The sequence below is a fragment of the Pezoporus flaviventris genome, unplaced genomic scaffold (genome assembly GCF_033815535.1).
Source record: "Pezoporus flaviventris isolate CSIRO_AGI_PZ_B2104156 unplaced genomic scaffold, CSIRO_AGI_Pfla_v1 ptg000002l, whole genome shotgun sequence".
In the NCBI taxonomy this organism is placed as follows: domain Eukaryota; kingdom Metazoa; phylum Chordata; class Aves; order Psittaciformes; family Psittacidae; genus Pezoporus; species Pezoporus flaviventris.
In genome coordinates, this window is record NW_026892550.1 from 4,684,079 (window position 1) to 4,703,506 (window position 19,428).

At 42.3% G+C, this 19,428-nt stretch overlaps 1 protein-coding gene across 2 annotated transcripts in view; it reads right to left on the minus strand.

Annotated features, from left to right (window-relative positions):
• The window catches only part of FAM53A (family with sequence similarity 53 member A), a 73,537-nt gene extending 58,665 nt beyond the window's left edge, over positions 1 to 14,872 (minus strand). Inside the window, exon 1 of one of the 2 annotated variants that reach the window (XM_061467061.1) lies at positions 14,725 to 14,872. The gene's annotated coding sequence lies outside the window, so the exon portion shown is untranslated. Of the gene's footprint in view, positions 1 to 14,380; positions 14,649 to 14,724 lie in introns of those variants that run through there. The other variant, XM_061467068.1, reaches the window with a different exon arrangement.
• Positions 14,873 to 19,428: the final 4,556 nt, after the last annotated feature.

The following is a 19,428-nucleotide window of genomic DNA, read 5'->3' on the forward strand; positions in this document are numbered from 1 at the left end:
TCAAATACTGGAAATTATGGAGCCCAGAATTACGCTGTTTTGAACCTAAAGCATCATCACTGTAACACCAACTGGTCACTGAGACATCTGTGACAAAGTACAAACCATTACTAAAACAAGGCTGCATCCTACACTCTTGTTTCTACTCCATCTCCCACACTTTAGATGCAGGAGCTCCTATAAGAAGGAAGCAAAACCTCAACCATCACACACAGCCTTTAGACTCCATTTTGCTTAAGATTCAACACATTTTGGCAAATTCCTTGAACAAAAGGGGAACAAACAGTACTCTGATTTTTCTGATTGAAGAAACAGACCTTGTGAGATGGATAAAAAACTGCAAGCAGAAGCACCGGAAGTCAACTAAAGAGACTTTCCTGGCTTAAGATGGTGGTTTCGTTTGCAAAACAGCCAGATGATGTGCTGGAAAGAGACTAAAGGTAATACTCTGGTGCACAGATTTCTCACTCCTCAGATGCAGAACTCATCCAGCTTGGCTGAAAAACAGACAAAATAAAGAGCTAATATTGTTTCCTAAAATTTTAATTAGAAAATGGAAGATTTTACTCCATTACATGCTGAACTGTTATCTGTAATAAATACACTGTGCTCTATTTCTCAAAGTTATTTATCAGGTGGTTTGAGTTTGTTTGGTGGAAAGTCACCTTCCAGAAAGGTGAAGGAAGGGTTGAGACAGGGGATGTTAAGCCTTTTGTCACATTTTACAAAGTATATTTCTCAAAGCAACAGAAGTGCTGGAGATATAAGCTTAAGAGACTTTTTCCAGGCCATACCTAATTAAAGCAGGGAACGTATCACCACAGAAAACTAGGGCTAGGAACTCAACCCAGCCAGAGGTTAAAGCATTTACTACTGCTAGCTCATATCAGTAAGAAGTCTCACCAGTCTCCCAGGTTTAAACCTGTCTTTTACACTTGAGAAAGACTTAACATTCACATGGCAGACCAATCATCCTGCATGTTTCAAAGGATCCTTTTGTCAGACAGGACAATAGATGAGCTGTGCCTTGTGGATTATCCTGTACAAAGATGCTTTTCCAAGATGCTTTGTTACTCAAGTTCTGTTTCCTAAAATAATCTATCACTACTTAAATGAGAGCCAAGGATTTAATTCATTCTGCTGAAGGATATTCCCATTTATGCTTGGAGTTCCATTTGAGTTAGCCATCAGCATTGGCCTGTGACCAGCCATCTCCCTGCAATGTGCCATTTGGACTCTTTTTCCTCCTTCTCAGCAATCTTGCAGAAAGCACAAGACTACAACATAGTGTTGAGGAACAAGAAGCCTGGTCTACTGAGGCTTTTATATATGAACTCCAAACGCCTTGCCTCTGCGTAATTATGAACTAAATGTGCTAACCACCATCACTTAAAGAACATGGCAGCTGAAACTAAGAATTACTGCCTGTTTGAGTAGCTCAGAACAAAACCTAGTGGGCAATCACCAGTTTTACAGTATTACTGCAACATTCAGCCTGTGATATTACTGAAAGCTCACAGCTCAGGTCCTACATGAATTATTTCCACCTCCACATACTGTTTTTATAAATGTTCTATTTAAAAATCAATGGAAGTGTTTATTTAGTACAAAAAGCCTCCAACAAGATACAAAACTTAGACTCATAAATAGTAATTTATACCGAGAATATCAGTGTTTGAAGAAATACACATACCACCAACTTAAGCCCACCACGCTCCCACTAAAGCAAGTGATACAGATTATACAAGACCCACAAGATCTTATTTTACTCTAAGGCTTGTGAAGAAAAGATCCAGATGAAGATTAACAGGCCCTACAACAAAGATATTTGCTTCACTCCATTATAGAAGAAAAGCCAGTGGAAAAAAGCAGTATCACCTACTTTCTCTTAAGTGTTTGCCTTTAAAAATGAGCAGAGTCAAACAAGCACATATGTGCTTTAAAAGTACTCAGACCTGAACAAACATGTAGCACTGCCCTTAACTTGTATGGCAGTGTCAATGATGATTACTCCACACATCCTGCTCCCCCCCCATGACAGACTGAAATAATATCAGTATTAACGTACCGTTCGATTACCAAACCCTACGTGCTTGGAGCTGAGGTATTACACAAATCTCTTCCATACATCCTGCTCCCAAAACACACACAGCTAATAAACCTCCTCCTATTTGCCTTCAGGTTCATTCTGAAGGGTTTCAGACATCTGGTTGGCTTGTTTAAAATAAAAAGCCCAAGGAGTAGGTTTGTTTTTATGATCCCAAGTGTGAAATGTTCTTGCTGGAGGCCTCAGGCTGGGTGAAAAACACTTGTGTTAAGATGCTACTTCATGGCATTTCAGGGATCTAATGAGCTATATAATCTGCACGCAGGGAAGTCTCCCTCACATTAGCTTGCATACAGCTATGGAAATTAAAAACAAGAAACCTATAGTCCAAATATTTCTCAGTAAATAGTACAGCTGGTGAACTGCAGAGCCTGCTAAATTTAGAACTCAAGTGCTTAGCAGTACTCTGTAAATATCTATACAGCTCAATGCTTACAGTAACATGAAATGCACTTATCCCTGAGCCTTGCCATCCTAATTCATACTACGAGTAGTATTTCCCCTCTCATGACAAAGTCCTATGCCCAATTTAGCAGCACAAGAGATGTTTCAGTCTCTGAAAACTGAACTCTCCCAGATATCATCGTGCAACTGTAATGAATGAACAAAGGTAAGTGCACATCCTTATTTTATCAGTTTATGACAAATAAACTGCTTACATATTTTCATATAAACCCCAGAAGTCTAAGAAAGCAAATTGCAGGAAGAACTACACAAGAATAAAGCTCCACGCAGGCTTGCATCCAGTAGTTCAAGCTGTCTGCTATATTACCCATCTTGAAAGAACATGGAAATGCACTAAACAGATATGAGGTATGGTGCGTAACAGACAACCAAGTTCCCTCTCAAATTTGCTCCCAATCATGGCTGACCATCTGTAATTTATTACTCAAGAAGCTCAAATTCATCTGGCAGAAACACCACCTCAAGCAGACTGAAAGACCAAGTTTTACAGCCACCGTCTAGTTACACAATCCATTATAATTAAGAGGGGGAAGAGCCTAAATATCACACAGCTTTCAAGTAGCAAGAATGTTCTCTAACTTTGAGGTCTCAGATCACACTAGAAATACCAAAACTGAGTGACAGCTTCAAGAATTTGCTGCTGCTCCTTGCTTTGCAGTAAACTACGGTTCATACCAACTTTGTTGTTATCCAACTTCTGTTTTGCACATCACATGAGTTTTTGAAGTCTCTAAAGATCTGCACTATGTATATATGCTCTACTACACATGAACCCTCAGGACAGCCCACAAGCACTACAAGTATGAGCAGACCACAAATTGAAGTCCATTAAAATAATGGAATGAACCACAAAGACAAAAGCAGTATGTGTCAATATTGTGTGCTTTCAGCATTCGATTCAGATATTACTTCAAGTGTCACCAGGGACATCCCTCTTGCCAGACTGATTAAGGTACTTCAATAAAAATTACTTCAGTTGAGCCATGCAGCTCTTACTAGTTCACTAGACCATTCCAAAAGCAAGACAATGACTTTGTCTGTGCATTCAGCCTTCCACAGCACAGTGAACAGCTGGATTCAGGAAACACTGCACTAGAGGTCAAGACAAATCAAGGGGTACAACTGCAGTAGGTATTTAGTAAAAGCATTTATAACTACATGTACTAAAAGAAATCTCAGGAGACAAAGTTACACTATGTAAGAGCTGACTACATAAAGCAGAAAAAAAAAACCCAACAGTGAACTTAACTATATCAGTGTGATCGGTTTTCTTTGAATACTGAAAGATCACCCTCTGCCTGATGGAAAAGCTCAGTATTTTCACTGTGTACTACCTCAACACTATCAGATATTTAATGAAAAGTCATTAATTCTGCAAGCATGTTCTATGGAAGGATTCACAGAAGTCACTAGGAGTTCAAATTGTGAGGTTTATGCAGAAGCCTTAAAGCAAAACCATGCCTCTGTATGTGATGGAAATAGGCACAAGGTGCCTATCAGTACAAAAGTATTACAGACCACACTTCAGTCGGTATAGGGTAGAACAACTCACTTTCATTTAAGCACAAAAACGCCAGGAGAAAAATCAAAGCTGAGGAGGAAGAAGAGCTCCTGGTTTTGATCTTCATTGATTGGGTCAGAAATTTAGCAGCTTTAAATGGTGGCAGGTAAGTCACTTGACCAGCAAGTCAAGCACATAACATCTGCAGACAACAGTGTAAGAGATGACACAACCATGAGGACCAGGAATGGAAATGTTTCCTCCCACTTGGGCAGTTACCTTTACAGATGACTGCATTCTAACAAGATCAACTTCTGCTAACCAAGCTGAAGGACAGAACAGTAAAGATTTACCTGATAAAGTCAACAATAAAAGAGGCAACCGTGTCCTTTCAGATCTTCACCTGAAAACTCTTAATCTTTCAAATGATCGTTTGATACTGTTTAAAAGTGTGCTTTTATCTAACATACTTGAAAATAAGCCTCTGAAATTACATCTGGGTTTCTGGCATCTTCACTCATGCAAAGGTTAAGCATACTACAGTCTGCATAAAGCAGCAACACCTTTTCTGCTGAATATTTGGAACATCAAACCACTGAACTGGGGGAAGTGTCCGGCTAAGCACCTGGACCCAAGGAGATCTGGAGTAATAAACAAGCTTTTGATAGCTGCAAACTTTTCTGCAGGTGCAAGAGGCTACAGCTTGGCTCAGTTTTTGCAATTAGTTCAATAACTGGTTCAGAATTTATAAATAGGTTTGGTTTTATTTGATTCCCTGAGATCTTGAGTTCAGCTAAAGAAGGGTTAAGGGAAAGGAAGGTCCCCCCAAACCACTTACAAAGTTCAAGACTATGTATTTTAACAAGACTATAAAGTTCAGTCTAAAAATACACAGTATATTGGAATTGGTTACTAAAATTTGAGCACTCAATACAGACAAGCCTCTCAAAATTAAGTATTAACCCACTTTCAAAGAGCCCTTCTGAACACACTTGCCCCATTGTAGTTTCCACAGCCAAGCTTGCCTAGCAGCACCACTGATAGCAGGATGTATCCAACTAGACAAGCCTTTAAAAAGCATCCTACCAATAAAATCCCCATTTCTGTTAATTATTATGAGCTTGGAACAGCCCAAATATCTAACCTGAGGGCAGGGATGGGGATATGCCTTGCTGTAAAAGTGAGTACTCAAACACTGCACGCAACAAGCATGGCATTAATCCCCACTTTACCCACACCCTCAGTCCATGCCAGCCACCACCTCTGCAAGGTTACTATAAGGGATACTTCTAGTCATACTATTCCACAGCAAAAATCAAAGGGTTTGGGTAGCATTATGAAGCTACCTATATCTTATGCAAATATAATTTGAAAAGCCCTTTTACTTCTTTATAACATTAAAAAGAAGCAACCATGCTTTATCTTGTGTATCAAAAACCAAACAAGTATTAACATTCTAAAGAGCACTCAATACACATTTCACCATCCACATTGCCTTTAACTTCTCAGCACAAGGAGATGCTGCCTTAGTTTTAACCCACCATATGATGCCAAAAATGTGATTACTGAAGTAACCTCAGCTAACAAACATTCAAAATCTTTGGAGAAGGATTACTGGACTTTCTAAACCTCTGCTCAAAAGATGGCAGTATGATTTTAAAGGACAGATGTCTCCTTAGAGCACACAGTGGAAATAATGGTTAGAAGATAAATTATTCCAACTCATGGCCAACTGCATCAAAACTTTAACTACACTCAAATATATCTGTGTGATGAGAATAAACTGCTACACATGCAGGGACTACAAACAGGGCAATGATTAGAGAAAGAGTAAGGAAATTACTGTCAGGGGAAGATGCAAAGTGGTTTGAAAGTTCATAGGGAGAGATGCTGGAGAAGCGATAATGAAGAGTATTTACAGAACTGCAAACACCACCAGAGACAGGGCTCAGAGTAACCCATTTCCGTAAGTGCAAGATTCATCATGTGAATCAAGTTCACCAGGGGAAGATACCATGAGAACTAACATTTCAAAGGCAAAGCGTTGCACCCATAGAGATGTCAATACTTCAAACACAAATCCAAGAGAAGTACCCTAAAGAAAAGTTAGGTCCAAACAGCAGGGCTTATACAATGCTTAGCTTGCCACATTAAGAGAAGTTTTGTCTCAAGAATGGAGAACTTCACTCCAACTACTGGTGACTTCAGAGTCACTCTTAACACCTACAGTTATTTGCAAGGTACCAGAGTTAGGCTGTCATGAGGTGAACAGGCCAGGTTTCGGACATCAGTTCCTGAACCTAGGCCTGCCTTCATTCCATGTCCGTCCTCAGAAAAAGGTCAAAATTCATATGACTGGTTTCCAACTCTTCACATTCCAGTAGAATCCCAGGGGAAGAACAGGGACCCTTTGTGAGAGCACTAAAAGACAACAAGCAGGTGAGCAGCACCCATCAGGGTCAGCTTTACCGCAGTGCAAGAGGGTTTCAGAGAGAATCTACTGAGGTCCTACACCTTGATTTAAAGGTTTCTGCTGCAGGAACGCAAGCAAAGGCTTTATAGTGAATAACCATACCCAGAGAGCACTTAACAGTGGTACGTAGAAGAACACACTAAACTGGAACCCAGCTCAGTTCACCAATGTGTTTCTCATCATCTGTTGCTGGCAGAGCAGGCTTGTTACAAGTAAGAGAAAGGCAAGAACTGCAGGACAGCATTACAACTCTGCATAACTTGACAAATTCAAGAGCTGTACTGCAAGAAATAAGATATAATTTGGTTCCAAATTCACTCCAGCAGGATTTATCAAGGAAACAGGAAGGTGAGTTCTTTACAAGAAAGCTGTGGGCTAGGCTGGATCAAGCAGCTGACCTTGAAACAAGTGTTAAGCTGTTGTAAGAAAGTCAAATGTATGGGGATGCATAAACACGAATATCAGCTCCAAAGCACACAAAACAGTCTTTTTCACTCCCCTCAGCACAGGAAAGCCTCAGCTGTAGGACAAAGTTGGGCTTTAAGCACCACACTCAAAGACCAATGTGAACTAACTTAAGAATGATTAGAGCTGAAAAAACATGACCTCTTGGGAAGAACTGAGTACACTAGTTTTATTTAGGCCAGAAGTATTAGAAGGCTGCAGGGTACAGGGCAAGACACAAGGAAACAGGAACGTGACAAAGACCACTTTAAGCATTTGTAAGAGATTACTACAGGGGAAAGAACAGCTACATATCATGTACAGGGAATTAGGCAATAGGCTTGACCTGCAGTAAGGAAGATGTCTAGTTCCATATTCAGAACTAGTTTTAATGCCGAGTACAACAAAGCACTGGACTGAGGATGAAATAGAGCTACTCAAGCTCCTTTTACGAATCACAGATATGCCACACTGGTACGGGGCAGAGGACTCTCACAACCAGCCTACACCTTTTCCAGCCTTTTTTTAAAGCAACTCCCTCAATTTCAAGCCACTGTAATGTCTTTGCTTACCCTCCTATGGTGTATATTTAGTTTCAGTGAGCTAGAAGTTACTGTTCTGATTTTTCAAATTATAACTTCAGGATTTGCACATTCAGGTTATTTGCTATACACCAAAAGGCAACTTGCACCCGCCTCATGCTTTCTTCACACAGAAATAAACCAACTCCAACCATCTCCCATGGCAGCATGCAAACCTCAGCAGTATTGCAGTAACCTGCTGCATCTTTTTCCTGACCAACAGAAACCAGAAGCCGATTATTTCGGAAGGACATGCAAGCTTGGCCTTCTATCAACCTAGAACAGTGATGAAATAGCTTTCATTGATGTGGTGTCACTAAGCACCATCACACAAACATTTGCACCTCACCTTTTACAACTGTAGCCTTAGGCTTGGTTAGGCTTCTTGAGGATGGAAAATGTTGCAGCAAACCAAATACTCTAAAGTAAAAACTAAGATATGCAGGATTTTACAGATAGGGAATTGAAGCAGACAGTGTTAGTCACAGTCAGAGGATGCCTGTGCCTGAGATAAGCTACATGTTTAAATGTAAACTTCAAATTCTAAAGTCACCAAAGAGACAGAATTAACTCACGAGAGCTCAAGCAGAGACAGAACATTTAAGAGGCATAAACCAAAGACAAAATACTATCTTTTTTCATCCTCTGTAATAGTGTTGATACTACAAGTATTCGTCTGCTTTGTTCAAATGACATCCTTCCAATTTGTGAAACATGAAAATGAGAGCAGCAGCAGTCCTCCAGAAGCTCAGCAATTCCTTATCCAAATACTGAACTGGACAGGTCTGGTCAGAATGGAGTCCTACAGTGGAAGGGGATGAGGTGAGCAAGCACATACATAGCCAGGCTTAAGTAGACTGCCATACATACTGACAAGTGAATAGGCCAAGCTCCACATGTGCTCCAGAGCCAGCGGTATCTTCTTAACCAGCACCTCTGTTATTCTGTCTTAAACTTCTCTCAGCCCCTTACAGCAGGCAACAGCATTTCAGCATAGCCTCCAAGTTACTCATGCTTCTCAATTCTTCATTTCAACTTTGTTAATCCGTTTCATCACTTGTAAAACGTGAAAAGACAACGTACTAGGTACCTACTCCTCTCCCTTTACCCACTAGAATATACAGATACACCATATTTTATTCAAGTAAGCAGTTATTGAATGCTGTTTTCATTACTCCTCCTCACTTACTAAATACTGCATCAGGAGCACAGCAGTAGTCTTGAGGCATGCTTACACACCACCTACACTCCATTACAAATAGGACATAATGACTGAATTATTTGCCACTACTATCAGTATGGGATAATTGAGCAAAAAGGTTCCTTTTTTTAAAACTAGGACTGTAATTGTCACTTCATCAAAAAAACATGCAGCCATACAAATAGATGCTAGGTACCTAAATAGAGACCATCACTTATAAAATAAGTCACAGTCTGTAGAACAGAAGTATGTTATGAAAACAAAGTTGGTTCATATGACAACACAAAAACCACCCACAACCTCAGTGGCCATCTACATGTCAACTAAGAAATGCTGTTCTGCAAGAGACAGAATCCAGCAGATCCAGACCCATCCAGCCTCAAGCATGTTTCCACAACTCTGTTGATTCATAATCCACATCACACCTGAAGCTCCAAACTTCAACCTTCCATATTCCACATGCTACTTTTGGACTGTGGAAGTTGATAAAGCAACAGGGCTTGAGAGACCCAAGTGACACACAACTTTTGTCACTTGTATACTTCCTCATATATGAAGAATTTCCATCCATCTAAAGCCAAAAGAGGTCAAGTCACCAGAAATCCCTGGAGAAGGACAGAAAAATGCATTTTTCAGTGTGAAAGCACGGAGACTTAAAGGAAGCAGTACCTTTAAAACAAGAATTTTCCCTTTAAACTAGGAAGGGTAGGATAAAGGACACATTACACTGTATCCAGTAGTAACTGCATGAAATGGAGGAATACTTTACTAGGACAAAATCTAAAGCCACAATTAAGAAAGTGAAACATAATACATATGCGTAGCACTGAAGGAATGATTTAGTGCCACTGACAACACCACTAACTGCGCAGAGCAAAAGCTAAACATGCTGCAATAATAATCTGATTCCCAATTAGGTTAAAAAACACATTTACCCTACAAATTAAAAAACCTCCCAAACCCCTCAAAGGCATTAATGCTGTTCACAATGTTATTTGAGATGCAAATTGGAGACCTAAAGTTAACATAACATCAGCAGAAGTTCCTATTATTCCCATTCATGGCTCAAGGGAAGGTGACAGTAGAAATGAAACCTCAGCCTTGTTGTATGGGGTCTTATTAGGACAGCAAAGGTTCTTTTCCTTCATTTTTAAAGTTAACCCACTTTAACTTTGGCGTGGAAATTACCATATTATAAACATGATCTTTCATAAACCCAGAAAGACTTAAGTGCATTAACAAATAAACAACAAGCCAGCAGCCAAAGCTGTTTGGATGAGGGGGGTGTTAAGGAGAAAAGGATTCTTCAGAATAAAGGAATTCAGATCCCATCTTTCAGCATCACAGATCTCAGCGTAAAGTACAAAAGTAAAGGTAAAGTGGTGCAGCAGTTATTTCTTTGGCTACCTCCTGTACCAGCTCAGTTCAAATTCTAAAGCTCAGCAAGTGCAGAAATGGGTTTCTTCCATCTCAAATACCTTTCCCACACTGACATTTAGGTCTTAGTATACTGAGTCAGCTTTGTAAATAACATTTCTCATGACAGCTCCAGGCAAAATTTTGTTCGATTTCACACTCTTAGCTCTATCTGTACAGACTTACACACACTGAAGAACTGCCATCACTGGCACTGTATGTCCAAAGCTCCAGGCCTGCAATTCGACATATCATTGACGGTAGTCTTCCCTGTACTTTACTAGTTTAATTTTCCTAGGAACTTAAAACAATGTTGTCATACCAAATTCAGAGCAACGATGCTAACATTAGGCAACTGGAACCTTTGATCTTGCTGTTAACAGCAAAACATAACTGATGGCCTGCATTTCACTAAAATATAATCAAGTTCAAACAGGGGAAAGACAATTATATTAGTTTTGATTTTATTACTAAGTTTCCTAATTGAAACATTTCATATTTTCTAAAGCATGACATTCAACTCCCTGCTTAAAAAACAGTGCTGTCAGTAACCCGAGAGCCATAACCCAGATAATGTGTTTAGTAACAACTCTGCCTACTTCCTCCCTGCAACCTGAAAATCAGCAGAAACATGGCCTTCAGAAGTTATTTGCGCCCACTACAAAGCATCAGAAGTTAGCTGAGGAGTTTCCTGCCAGCTTGTGGATGTCATTACTTCCCAAGCAGATCAGGCAAAACAGCACAAAATGTAGAAACGGCGATATAAAAGAGTTAACATAGGTTTTTCTATACTTAACAGTACTGCAATATCCAGCTGGTTCATCACAGGAAAATTTGTATAACAGCTTAGAAAGGAGTTAAAAATATCCTTCCTTCCCCCCCCCTCCTTTTTTTTAGGCCTCCTTTTGTTAGGGAAAGAAAATCCTTAAAGAAACCTATGTTCTGAAAATGTCTCTATCCCCAAACCAAGTTTATGGTTAAAAGAAACCAACAATGCACAGTTGTTTCTTTTTTATAGAGACTCTCATCACTGGATTGCAATACTTCACTGTTAAGATCTTGTTAACCACACAACCTTTATGACAAAAAAACAGGTTGTCAACATAAATGGCTACCTCTTAGGTATACAAAGTCGACAGATTAAAACCTACCCACCAAGAAAGTCTGAGCCACTATACCGAGTTTAAGTAGCTATTTTTCTAGCCATGAATTTCTTCCCTAGAATTAATGAACCTTCTGCTCATTAACCCTTCCTTAGGAACACTCATAAAGCCCTTCACAGGTTGATGTGTGTAGTTTCACAACCACCACCACCCCCTGGAAGCTTACGTTACTTAGCATATCTAGAATAAAAGTTACAACTACCACCTCAACAGGCAAGAACCTCTTACATTTTGAAACATTATGGTAGAACATGTAAGTTTATATGTAAATTAAGACTAACTATGAACATTCATCTGCAAGATTATTCTTGCATGAATATCAGATGTCAAGAATGCAGTCATCTAAAAATAGCCCAAGAAGTTTATTTTATAAAAGTAAAAATTCAAGTTTAAAGCAAGCAAACTTTTATCTAAAAAAGAAAGAACAATACTCATGGTCTTGCAAGGGAAAGGGAAATTCACTGTTGCCAAAAGGCAACAGTTCTGTTTATATTATGACCATCAAAATGCACAAAAAAAGAAATGTAAAGTATAATATAAATACTGAAATTCTCCACTAAAGGTTCAACAAGACTTTTCACTAGCATTTAAGAAAACTCAAATCTGAACCACAAAGGATAAATTCTTAGAAGAAAACTCAAAACCAGCATCAATAAAGTGCAGGAACAAGGAAAGAAAGAATTGTGTTTGTAAAGTTTTAAGTACACCATGTTTCTAAAAGGAATAATCTATCAAACCACAGGAGGTGACTAGAACTGCCATCATCACTGCTCACACAAAGGAATGTGGATTGGGGGAGGCAACAGGGGAAGGGGGAGAAAAAAACGGGAAGGGAAAAGGAGAAGGAACTGAAAAAGGGAGCTACAGTAATGGCTACCAGACCCTCAAGGAATTCCTATAGGAAAGAATAAATCCTTCATGCTTGTTTTAAATAAAGCAATCCCTGCAATAAGTTGCAGTCATCTTTGTGAGGTTAAGCTTTCAGTTTATCTGCACACCATATTCTCATAAAATAGTTTTATGCCTATACTAAACTTCCAAAGCTTAACATGATGGTTGCAAATACAAGTAATATTTCTCCTTTCAGCCTCCTCACTCTTCCATATCATAGTACCCTGCAGGAAAAAAAAACAGCTTTTTATGAGGAAGTCGGGCAGTTTAACTACAGCAAACTTAAAATATACACCTCTGCAATTATTTAATCAACTTTAATTCTCTAGTTAAGGAGATAATAACTGTGGGTTACACACTGGCAGGTAAAGGCCACTAGAGGACAGCCAGATTTCCACAGCATGGAACATCCTGAAAGGATATCATTAGTGGGATGATCCTGCAGATAAGTATTTTAAGTCTGCGTGGAATAGGCAGCATGTACTTCCGTATGATAACGACTAGCATCTTATTACTGCCAAAAAACCACCTCAGGATGATTAAAAATAACGGACAGATTAATATGAATAGTATTTTCCATAAATTCAAAGGGAACAAATCGTAAGCCCATTTTCTAGTTAGGAGCTCCACCAGCTTATGCATAAGCTGAACTACTTCAAATGTATGTTTTAGCTCCCTACACACGGTAGTCGCTAAGTGCAATTCTTCCAGGGATTTTTCGGAAGCATGATAATTGTAAAGATACAAGCTCTTTGGGCTTAATCATGTACCTTGCATCTCCAATAAAACACAGATAAAGTCACATGCTTTGTTAGGAAAGTTCCTGCAGTTCAGCAAACGTACTCCACATTTCATAAGCCCGACTTGAGGCAAACAGACAATTCACAATTAAAACACATCCAGAAACATTTCAGCTTGCCACAAGAACACACAAACTTACTCGTTCTCGCCAAAAATGGCTTTGACAAAAATATTTCCTAGCAGCCAGGCATATGAATGGGAGGCAATGTAACCGTAAAGGCTGTAATAACTGTTCTCAGGAGCTAATTTTAATGTAAGCACAGTGAACCAGAAAATAGATTTGACCAGCTGGCTCAACTCATCCCGAGGCCTAGAACTCGGCATGCACGTTAAGAGCCAGTGTCTTATCTGGTCTTAATCACAGAGCCACCCTCAACCTGAAAGTTACAAAGCACTAATTGCTGCTTTCTGAAGGACTCTGACTCGATAGATCTTTTACCTAAAGAGAAAACGTCTCAACTTTCAGATCCCTGCCAGGAGAGTTCAGATAACGGATGCAATGCTAAAGCAGAGGATCATCTGCGGCGGGCAGCCTCTGTCTCACAAGACCTAAAGCAACCTCCTTAAACAGCTTCCGAATTTCAAGTACACGTTTCTCTTCAGCCTTCACACAGACAAGTAGACATTTAATAAGCCAAATGATCAGAACAAAGCCATGTTACTGCCCTCAGAAAAGCCAGAATAACACAAAGAGCCTATTCACTTGCCGATCTCGGACTTTTGAGCCCAGTCGGTCGTTACATTTACAAGCCATAAATTAGAAATCAACTTTCCTATTGCCGAGGGAGGGGAAGGAAGAGAATAATCGCCGTTTTCACGCAGGAATCATTGTGGAAGGCAGCTATTGTGGAGAAACATGCACCTATTCTGAAGTAACTCTATCCTTGAGCAACAGCGGGGGGGAGAATCGCCTCAAAACCCCCGGGGTACGTGCCTACAGGCATGTGTCTCGCAAGGCAGCGGCACAAAGGAATGCCCGAGCCCGGCCGGGCCCGGGCTCCTTCCCTTCTCCTTCCCTCCCGCTGAGGCAGGCCGGGGCCCTCACCCAGAGCAGCCCCGCCGCCCGTTGGGAAGGAGGCACGGCCTCCCCGCCACCCTCATTCACACCCGGAGACCAGTAATTAATACTAATAAGTTGGTTTTCGGAGGGCTTGAGTGTCTCTTTCTCCTGCCAGGGCTGCAGGCAGCCGCCGTTTAGCTTCCCCACGAAGCGTTCAGCTAACAGCACGGCGAAACGCAGCCAGCCTTTACCCCCTGCAGCGACGGAGAAGCGCGGCCCCCGGCTTCAGCACCGACCATAGCCATTATGAATATAAAGCTGATGCCTATGTATCTACCTATGCAATTACGGAGATGAGCAGCCTGCAGCTCTGCGGCAGCACCAGGCTGCCGCCGCGGGGAAGGGCTCCACCGGCGCCTCACCCCCACCCCGCAGGGACCCCCCCGGAGCAGCAGCCCCCCGGTAGCGGTCACTCCGCCACCCGCAGAGAGCTGTCTGGTTCCCGCAGCCACACGGGCTCGGGGAAGGGGTCCGGGCCTGGCCGGCCGCGCTCCGCCCGGCACTGCCTCGAGGCCGCCGGTCACATCAACAGCGGTTACCTGTCGGCTGCGCTCGCCCTGCACCGGCGGGCGCTGACCCCACGGCCTCCCCCGTCCCTCCCGCAGCGCCGGCCGCAGGTACCTGCACCCGCCCGTGCCGCCTCCCCTGCGCGTATGGACTGCGGTGCTCCACGGCAATTGAACAAAACACAGCCGGCTCCGCCCCCTCGGGCGTACTGCCTGCTCTCATTGGCTGGGCAACCCGCCCGCCGAACTTTAACCCGCTCTACCATAGGGCAGCGGTGCAAATCGGCCCCGCCCACAAGGGGCGGGGGGCGGGTCCGTTACCGGTAGGAACGCGCAGCTGTGACGCCGGGTGGAGCAGAGGGAGGGGGCATGGGACTACAGCTCCCAGGAGGCATTGCGGCAGGGAGGTGGGCCTGCTCTCATTGGCCAGCCAGAGCCAATTCGCTTCTCCCCCAGCGGGGCGATTACGTCATCGCGTCCCCGGATGGAGCCGCAAGAGGGACGCGGGTGCGCGGGTGGTGCAGCGAGAGGGGTCCGGCTGGGTGTGCTGCGCATGCGTGTGCGCGCTACCGCCCGCTCCCATCTGCGCATGCGCACTGGGGTTTAGGGGGGTCACCTCAGGAGGGGGGAAGGTGGCAGGTCTTGTCCTCCTCGTTTCATTCGCCTTAGGGTGGTGGGGCTCGGGCCTTGGGGGTGTCCCTAGGCTGGGGCGACCCCGAGCATGTTAGTTTGGGCTTTGTCAGGCTGCAGGAGACCTCCATCAGGCCCTAGCTTGGCGCTGTAGGTTGCACCCCGCTTGGCAACGCTGGCAGAGCCTCTATGAAGGCTGAGGTACGGGGTTGTGTCAGTCCCAGAGGGAGCAGGAATGGCGCCTTGGGCTTCCCCCTGACCCCCTGGCCATGGCTTGTACTAGCCAACTCATGTTGCTTTCCCCATAGCTGGTTCTTCCCAGGTTCCTGCGCTGATAGGCGGCTCTGTGTAACGGTGTGGTTACACTGCCCTCTGCTTGCCTGCTCCGTGCTTCCCTCAGCTGGCAGCTTCCAGGGCGACTTGCTGCAAATACCTCAGCTTTCTCATCCCGAAGGGGTCCCACATGGAACCGAACTGGTGCGGTTTCTCTTGTCTCTTAAAATGGAGGCAACAAAGAAAACCCGACATCTGCTTCTTTCTGTGCAACGAATGTTCCTATGGGAGTTTTTCAGAAGCAGTTATGAGTCAGCCGTAGTGAGGAAGTGGGATGTGTTTGGACAACAATTACATTGTACACTTGTCAGGGCAGAGGCTGCTTTATGTGGGTGCATAATCCTTAACATCATGAGAAACCAAACCCTGATTTACTGTTGCCTACGGGCCTAACATTACTGAGGTACAGGTATTTTTTATTAATGGCAACTATTAGTGAGCTCTTCTCATCCCTTCAGCTAGCATCTTTCAGCTTTCTGCAACCTGTTCCTCAGAGTTTGCAAATGGAGTTGTAGTTCACTCCCTCACCTTTCCTTTGACCCAGACGTTTTTCAGCTGAATTTAACTTACTATCCTGCAAGATTTTACTGAACTACAAGGCGATGGTGCAACAGATACCCCAGGTATCGTTGCAGTGTAGAGCCCAATCCAAAACTGTGTTCCTGGGAAATCTTTACTTGGGCTTGTTTACTTTCTGAGCTATTGAATTTTAACTGTAAGAAACCAGTAAGTTAAACCCAATACTTCAAAGGGCATTACAAGGTTTTACTGCTTGCTTTTTATCACTCCTATCTTCTACGCTCTGTCCATCCCTACATTACCCACTTTCTTGAAAGGTTTGGGTGTTTATTATATTTTGATAAACCTTGTCTGAAATCTTCAAATCGCTTTCCAAGATACCTTTCCCAAATTATACAATGAGTATTTAAATGAGTGTGCTAGTTCTCTGTGAGATCAACACCTACTTCTCTTTAGATCTTGCAAGCGATTATAGGTACACAGAGGAACGCACACAACTTTCTCCCATAGCTCAACCCTGGCTCTTGAAATACTTTCCTGTTGTGCTCATTTTGCTCCTGGCCTTTACTGCGAATTCTAGTGCATGGGAAATTGTAGTTCATCTGCTTTCATGATCCTGCCCGTATCTTTGGCAGGGATTTGGCTTCATTCTTTAATCAGTTTTGTACACAGAATTCCCCACTGAAAACAAGTTATCCCTGAAGCATTTCATTGCTAAATCCCTCTGCAAACTTAGAGCTAACAATTTAGTTTTTTTACAAAAATGAAGTCATGATATAATTTCATCTTTCACAACCATTATATGTAAGTATTCTGCTGGAGTTTAGCAGCTCAGGCATGGGAGTTTTGATGTGAAACTGGTTTTCCCTCACCTACAAGCTCAACCATTTTCATAGTTTTGAAACATTAATGTTTCTCTTACTTAAGCCACAGTACTTCCCCCAGCGTCCTGCACTATTTCTGCTGCAAGTAAAGGTAAAACCAGAGGGAACTTTGTGTTTCTGAAACTGCACTCTGTGATTCCAAATGTTTACTCACAGCATGGCTGCAGTGATGAGGGAGGCATGTGGAAGGAGCAGTTAGTGCTCTGCTCTCAACTTCCACAGGCTGGATATTTCCAACCAGGGCAAAACCCATGCAGTAATTAAATTACCTTATGGATTAGATAACTCTTAAATCTTCTTTCTTTTCTATATGTTCCCCTGTAATTTCTCCCCTGAATTCTTTTATTGCTTTCATTCTTTTCTCTAACTTTTAAGTGGTTGCCCTAAGAAGTGGTAAATGCTCCATCCCTGGCAGTGTTAAAGGCCAGGTTGGACAGAGCCATGGGGAACATGGTCTAGGGTGAGGCATCCCTGCCTATGGTAGCAGGGTTGGAAATGGATGATCTTAAGGTCCTCTCCAACCCAAACCATTCTATAATTCTATGATTTATTAGCTTTTTTTTTCTGATTGAGACAATGGCTGAGACTGTCTTCTTCTGGCATGGAGATACTTTTACCAGCCTGTAGTCCAAAACTGGGTGGGAAGCTGCTCCCTAAACTAGTGATGTTCCAGAGGTGGTTACCTCCTATGATCAGCTGGTTGCATCCCAAAACTTATCACATGGGCAAATCCCATACAACAGTCAACAAAAGCTAGGGGACTGGGGTGGGAGGCAGGAGTAAGTGATCATATAAGAGACAGGTGGTGGCTTTAATCAGTGTCATTCTGTATTCAACCATAGTCTTCTTTTATACCCAAGAGTAAAGCTCTGGCAGGGATCCAGTTTATAATTCAGACTTCGGTAAACACAGACCTAAATTTCCCTCATGACAAGGTTCGATAGTAATTGTCTAGCACTTTAAATATCTAATTACAAACATGCTACCACATGTTGAAGTGGTTGGTGTCTGTTCACTCAACTGTGTGTCTCCAGGAAGGACCATCTGTTTCCAACGGAACAGCGAGACATAAATGTAGGCAGGTTTCTAAATTAAAAATAGAGAGAAAATAATAAAGAGAGACACAAAGCTGTCTGTGCAATAGAGTACAGGCTGAAACAGGTACTATCAGAATGAACCTCAGGAGAAGGTTTTCACCTCAGGGAACTGATGCCTGGCGTGATTGCTCTAAGATACCCTTCTGGGGATTATTTTACTTGCTATTGGAGTGAGCATATAGAAGTTTCCACTACATATACAGACTGTATATTCAGTTTGGTCCATCTTGACCCCTATTTTCTGTAAAGGAATTTCACAAGTTCCTCTTATACCCTATGTAAACACCTAGATCTGATTATTCAAGAAAGGGAATGTTTCCCCCTCCTTAACAAGAACATGGTGGATAGGTTTAGTGACATGCTGGCTTTGCCTCTTGCACAAAAACAACAGGTAGGCCTTAACGCCACGTGTGTGATACTACAAAGCTGCCACTGTAGGCAAATCACCACCTTAGATCAGGAAGGGAAACAGAGGAGACTATGCAACTCAGTTCTTTTTTTTTGTTATTATTTTCATACTGTTTACAGACAAGGAGCCCAGCAGCTACTTGACATAGTTAAAGAAATGAAGTGCAGAAATAGTTTAGACACATCTGTTTGTGAGGTTCAGATGAGCATTTCCAACACAATTTCAAATTGGTCGAATGGTACTTGCTGTGTGCACTGATCACTTTTTACTGAGCACAGCATGAGTAAGCCAATAGTTAGTGTGTTTACTACATATAGCAATCCTCTTGCAGTGTGTTATAGAAGCAAGACAAGTGAGTTGTATAGCAAGTCTCAGGGAGATTTACCCCAAATCATGGTATTTCTCTTCTTGTAGCAATCACTGTTAATCATTCATTTGTTCCCCCCCCCCACACACAAAAAAAAAAAAAATACGTGTAATGGTAAAGGGGTCTCTGTTTTAAAAGACAAATTTATCAGGGTCTGTCAGAAAAATTCCAGATCCAATCAAATTCTTCATGTTTCCCTCAGAGTCACTTTGTATTCACCCTCCGGAGCAAGGGGGCAATGTGGATTCCATCTCCCTGCCCGGGGAGTCCCCTCATAAGGGAGTGAAGAAAGAAACTGGACTGACTTTGGAGGCTGACGCAGAGCAGATACTGGAGACACTGCTTAGGTATTGAGGGGTCCTGTGATACCCTGCATGTTTTGGGAGGGTGGTTGAGCATGGCTGAGCCTGATGAAAGATGCTTTTCACACTTCTCCATTCTCTGTGTTCAGCAGTTTCACAGCTGAGCATACAGGTTCTGGGCACAAGAGGAAGTTCTGCCACTAATTATATGTATCAGTTGATGGTTTTAATGTAAACCTTTTAATGTAAACTTCAGACTGCTCAAACAGATGAGTTTT